This window comes from Panthera onca, chromosome B2 (genome assembly GCF_046562875.1).
Source record: "Panthera onca isolate mPanOnc1 chromosome B2, mPanOnc1 haplotype 2, whole genome shotgun sequence".
Taxonomy (NCBI): Eukaryota; Metazoa; Chordata; class Mammalia; order Carnivora; family Felidae; genus Panthera; species Panthera onca.
This window is the reverse complement of record NC_138343.1, coordinates 73,647,525-73,653,524: the sequence shown is the minus strand read 5'-3', so window position 1 is coordinate 73,653,524 and position 6,000 is coordinate 73,647,525.

Below are 6,000 nucleotides of genomic sequence, written 5' to 3'. Positions count from 1 at the left end.
TTTGAGGGCCATTTCAAGCAGTGAAATCACCAAGGAAAGCACACATACAAACAATCTGGTACTAAATAGACAGGAAAAGACACCTGTTTACATGATGGCTGAAACAAAGAGGCAGAGCATTTATCTTGTTTGAACTCAGCTGGGAACATGCTGGGAGTGTGCATGCACTAGGCGGCTCAATTTTTCATTTTTCTGCATATGTCCCTGATTTACGGTGAAGGCATTTTGAGTATTAATTTTGACTTATAAATAAATTTCAGCGAGTGGGCAAATTCGTGAATGCGGGATCTGTGAATACAGGCATATCTCATTTTATTGTGCTTTGTTTTATCGCACTTTGCATTCATTGTATTTTTTACAAATTGAAGGTTTGTGGAAACCCTGCCTTGAGCAAGTCTATTGACACCTTTTTTTCCAATAGCATTTGCTCACTTTTTGCCTCAGTGTCACATTTTGGTAATTCTTGCACTATTTCAAGCTTTATTATTATTATACTTGTTATGGTAATCTTTAATCAGTGATCTTTGCTGTTACACTGGTAGTTGTTTTTGGACACCACGAACCACACCCATATAAAGTGGTAAAGTTAATTAATAAATCTTGAGTGTTATAACTGTTCCACCAGCTGGTCATTCCCTCTAATCTTCTACTTCTCCTAGGGCCTCCCTATTCCCTGAGACACAAATTATTGATATCATGCCAGTTAATAACTCTGCAATGGCCTCTGAGTGTTCAAGTGAAAGGAAGAGTTGCATGTCTCTCACTTTGATTCAAAATCTAAAAATGATTCAGCTTAGTGAGGAAAGTGTGTCAAAAGCTGAGATAGGCTGGAAGCTAGACCTTATGAACCAAAGAGTGAACCAGGTTGTGAATTCAAAGAAAAGGTTCTTGAAGGAAGTTCAAAGTGCTTACTACAGTGAACACGTGAATGATAAGAAAGTGAAACGGCCTTATTGCCAAAATGGAGAAAGTTTTAATCACCTGGATGGAAGATCAAACGCTCGCCATAATATTTGCTTCAGCCAAAGCCTAATCCAGAGCAAGGCCCCAACTCTCTTCAATTCTGTGAGGGCTGAGAGAGGTGAGGAAGTTGCAGAAGAAACATTTGAAGTTGGCAGAGTTTGGTATATGAAGTTTAAGGAAAGAAGCCGTACCCATAACATCAGAGTGCAAGGTGAAGCAGCTGGTGCTGATGTAGAAGCTGCGGCAAGTTGTCCCAAAGATCTAGCTAAGATAATTAATGAAGGTGGCTCCACAAAACAACAGATTTTCCACATAGACAAAACAGCTTTCTTTTGGAAGAAGATGCCGTCTAGGACTTTTATAGCTAGAGAGAAGTCAATGCCTGCCTTCCAGGCTTCAAAGGACTGGCAACTCTCTTATTAGGGGCTGATGACTAAGCTGAAGCCAGTGCTCATTTACCATTCTTAAAACCCTAGGACCCCTAGGAATTATGCTAAATCTACTCTGCCTGTGCTCTACAACTGGAACAACAGAGCCTGAATGACAGCACATCTGTTTACTGCATAGTTTACTAAATATACGTTTCAAGCCCACCTGTGGAGACCAGTGCTCAGAAAAAAAGATTCTTTCAAAATATGACTGCTCATTGAGAACGCAGCGGGTCACCCAAGAGCTCTGATGGAGATGTGCCACCACGAGATTGTTGTTGTCATGTTGTTTTTATGTCTGCCAACACAGCATCCGTTCTGTAGCCCATGGACCAAGGTAATCATTTTGACATCCAAGTCTTATTATTTAAGAAATACACTTCATGCAAGTATAGTTGCCATAGACAGTGATTCCTCTGGTGGATCTGGGCAAAGTAAATTGAAAATCTTCTGGAAAGGATTCACCATCCTAGATGCCGTGAAGAACCTGCATGATTCATAGAAATAGGTGAAAATATTAACATGAACAGGAGGTTAGAAATTGATTCCAGCCTTGGTGGATGAGTTTGAGAGAGTTAAGTAAGTGTAGGTGTGGTGGAAGTAGCAAGAGAGCTAAAACAAGAAGTGGAGCCTGAAGATGTGACCAAATTGCTGCAATCTCCTGATCAGTCTTAAAGGGATGAGGAGTTGCTTTTCATGGATGAGCAAAGACAGTGGTATCTTGAGATGGAATCTCCTCTTGGTGAAGATGCTGAAGATTGTTGAAATGACAGCAAAGGATTCAGAATATATTACATAAACTTAGTTGGCTAAAGCAGTGGCAGGGTTGAGAGGACCGACTTCAGTTTTGGAAGAAATTCTACTGTGGGTAACATGCTATCAAACAGCATCGCACGCTACCGAAAAAATCGTTCATGAAAGGAAGAGTCAGTTGATTTGGCAAACTTCATTGTTGACTTGTTTCAAGAAATTGCCATAGCCATCCTCACTTTTAGCCGCCACCGCCCTGATCAGTCAGTAGCCATCAACAATGAGGCAAGAGCCTCCACCAGCAAAAAGATTACGACTTGCTGAAAGATCTGATGATGGTTAGTACTTTGTAGCAATAAAGTATTTTTTTATTTTATTACTTTTTTTAAAGGAAGCTCTATGCCCAACATGGGGCTTGAATTCATGACCTTGAGCTTAAGAGTTGCATGCTTTACCGACTGAGCCAGTCAGGAACCCAAGAAAGTATTTTATAAATTAAGGTATGTGTATATTTTTTTTAATTTTTAGACATAATGTTATTTCATACTTAATAGACTGCAGTATAGTGTAAATGTAACTTTTATATGTTTTGGAAATCAAAAAAAGTATTTTGCTCACTTTTTGTGGTATTTGTCGTATTGTGGTATTTGCTTTATTGCAGTGGTTTAGAAGTGAGCCTGAGTTATCACTGAGGTATGCCTGTCATGGGGATTGACTTTATTTCATTGAGTGTTTTCCATTTCTCATGTTCTTCCTTCCTTACTGAAATTTGTAGTTTCCATCTGCAACATTGCCTTCAGACTGAAGAATTTTCTTTAGCATTTCTTGTGGGGACACTTCCAATAGCTGCTCTTTTTCTTAATTTTTATTTCTTTGAAAACATCTCCATTTGCTTTCATTATTGTGGAAGATTTTCTGCGTTGATAGCTTTTTTCTTTTGCTCTTTAAAGGTATCGATTTACTGTCAGCTTCAGTTACTGTATGAAATCCATGGTGATTCAAATCATTCTTCCTTTATGTAATATTTCATTTTTTTTCTCTGAATGCTTTGAGATTTCTCTTCATGATTGGTTTTAAGCAATTTGGTTATGATGGGTTTTTTTTATGTTTATTTATTTATTTTGAAAGAGAGAGAGAGCAGGAGCAGAATAGGGACAGAGAGGGAGGGAGAGATTGAATCCCAAGTAGGCTCTCAGCACTCAGGGCTCGATCCCAGGCACTGTGAGATCATGGCCTAAGCTGAAATCAAGAGTCAGTCATACGCTTAACCAACTGAGCCATCCAGCTGCCCCTGCCTATGATGTTTCTAGGCATAGTTATTTTTGTATTTATTCTGCATGAGGTTTGCTGAGCTTCTTGGATTTGTAAATTTGTCTCTCAGGATGTTAGCTTTCCTCGAATATTTGGCAATTCTTGCTTCTGTGCTCATCTGTGTACTTGAGATTCTTTTTTCTTTTTAATTTGTTGCACACTCTGGGGTGAGGAGTAAGACCTGTGACCAGCGCCTGTATAGCTGTCTTTTCTTTAGATGTATGAGGAAGCGGTGGGGCATGCTGCTGAACAGGAAGAGCTAGGGACTGGTGTTCTGTGTTTAAGAGCTTCCTGATTGTTCCAGGGTTTACTAGACACATGGACACTGTCCCATCTATTAAACTGAAGGTCCTGTATTCTATCTAGAGACAGATACCCTGTTGTCATCATGGGATAGGGGGCCGAGGAGCTTCAGTTGGCTCACTTTCTCCTGCTGTGAGACTCCAGTTAATTACCTTGTGGCTTAGTCTGGACTCCTTTCTTGCTCCCAATAGTCACCTCTAGATGAGGAACACTTTTGGGGCGCTTGGCTGGCTCAGTCAGTTAAGTGTCTGACTTCAGCTCAGGTCATGATCTCAGGAGCCTGGCATCAGGGTGTCTGCTGTCTTTCAGCCTGGAGCCCACTTTGGATCCTCTGTCCCCCTCTCTCCCTGCCCCTCCCCCACTTGTGCTATCTCACTCTTTCTCAAAAATAAATAAACATTAAAAAAATACTTTAAGATGAGGAACACGTTTTGGTGCTGCTATTACCTTTTTATAGCAGTTCTGTCTTGTTTGGGGCTGTTACTCCTTTCTTCTGTCCAATCCATTCTCATAAGTTCTGGGAAATTCTAAGTTCTGGACCATCAACAGCTAAACTTCTTATTTTCTAATGCACTTTTGAATTTAAGCTTTTAAAATATGTCTTTTCTGCCAGGTCTAGGGATTTATGGCATGAAGAGAAGGTTGTATCATGTGCCCACTCTGCCATTTTAAATCAAACTTGCTTTTCTCCTCCTTTTTAAAAAAGGAAGCAGTGGTGTTAACAGCTTGATTTGATTAAGTAGTTAGGTAAAGAAGGAACAGAAGCAATTCTAAGAAAGGAACACTACAAATTCTTAGTCACATAAAGGGGAGAGAGCATTTAGGGAGTTCAGATTGTCCTGATTATGAAATGATGCTAAGCCTGCCAAGTTTATAAGGTTGCTTTCTCACAGGTTTGCTTGTTTCATGTAGGCTTTCAATTTGCCTTGAATTTCTCCAGTATTTGCCTTAAAGTTTTAGATTCATTGGTGGACTCTGCTTTCATGCCTATACAGTTCTAAAGTTCTATTCAAATACTGCCATCTTGTGGGTCATTCCTTTTCTCCCCATCCCACCCATCAAATGCTCTCCCACAAATACAACCAGAAGAGTGGAGATAGGTCAGTTTCGTTAAGGGCTAAGAGCTCTACTGAGAAATTTACAGATATGTCATTTACACTTCATAAGAACTTTATGAACAAACTAGAGATGAGGAAACAGAGACCTAGATGGGTTATGTAACTTGCCTAAGGTCTCAAAACTACTAAGAAGAGGAGTCAAATTTTGTATTTGGGCAGTATGCCTCTGTAGCCCTTGCCTTTACTGCATCCACTGTAAAATAGTAAATCTAAGAATAATATAGTGTGACACAATAACATGAATAAGTTATAGAAGTAGTAGAGAGGAGGGGATAACTGTTAGGAAGGTGCATCAGGGATGGCTTCACAGATTTTTAAGGAGGTAGCCTCCTCTACGTGAGGATTTGAAGGATAATCATTGAGTAGAAAGAATGTAGCTGGAGCAATATTCCCTGGATCTAATAGTATAGAAACACCTTGTCTATTATCTTGTCTTCCCTGCCCCCTGCCCTCTTTGGGGGAGCTATTCATTATTCTGCTTTGAAGGTGACTCTCATAGAGGCCATCAAGCATCATACCCTTGACTCTTTACCTAAACTGAGCCAATATGAACCCATCAGGGACCCTGGAATTTTCGTGCTTGAGGCAGAGGGCACAGTGCTGTCTTCCCTAGTGGAAAAGCTGAGGTATGTGTCAGAAAGCTGTGGCTGGCCAAGCATTCTCACATGGAAAATGGTCTGGAGCAGAAGAGAATAGGGCCAAACCATAAGGTTCCAGTCATCACTAGGTCAGCTGCACTGTTGACCTTCCTACAGTAATAACCATTCTTGCAGAACCTAATCAGGTTTGGGTTTTGATCCAATGGAACTATACAAGTTCTAACATTCTTAGGTTACCAGCTGAAGCAGGGGCAGCACTGGCAGCACTGCCTATATACAACTTGAACGACAGCACAACGCATTTTGATTATGAAGGAGAGCACTATTAATTTATTTTGGAACAATGACATTTAGGGAGTACTGCAAATGCTGTGTTGTTTAAAAATATTTCTGTAGTGCTCTCTTCTGGCCTCATCTCAAACTCTATTCCTGATACCTGAGCTATTCTCCTCCATGTCTACGTCACTGCAATTTTCTAAAGCCATCTCTAGATTTATTTCTTGCTTTAAGTCTGCTTCAGAAATTCTA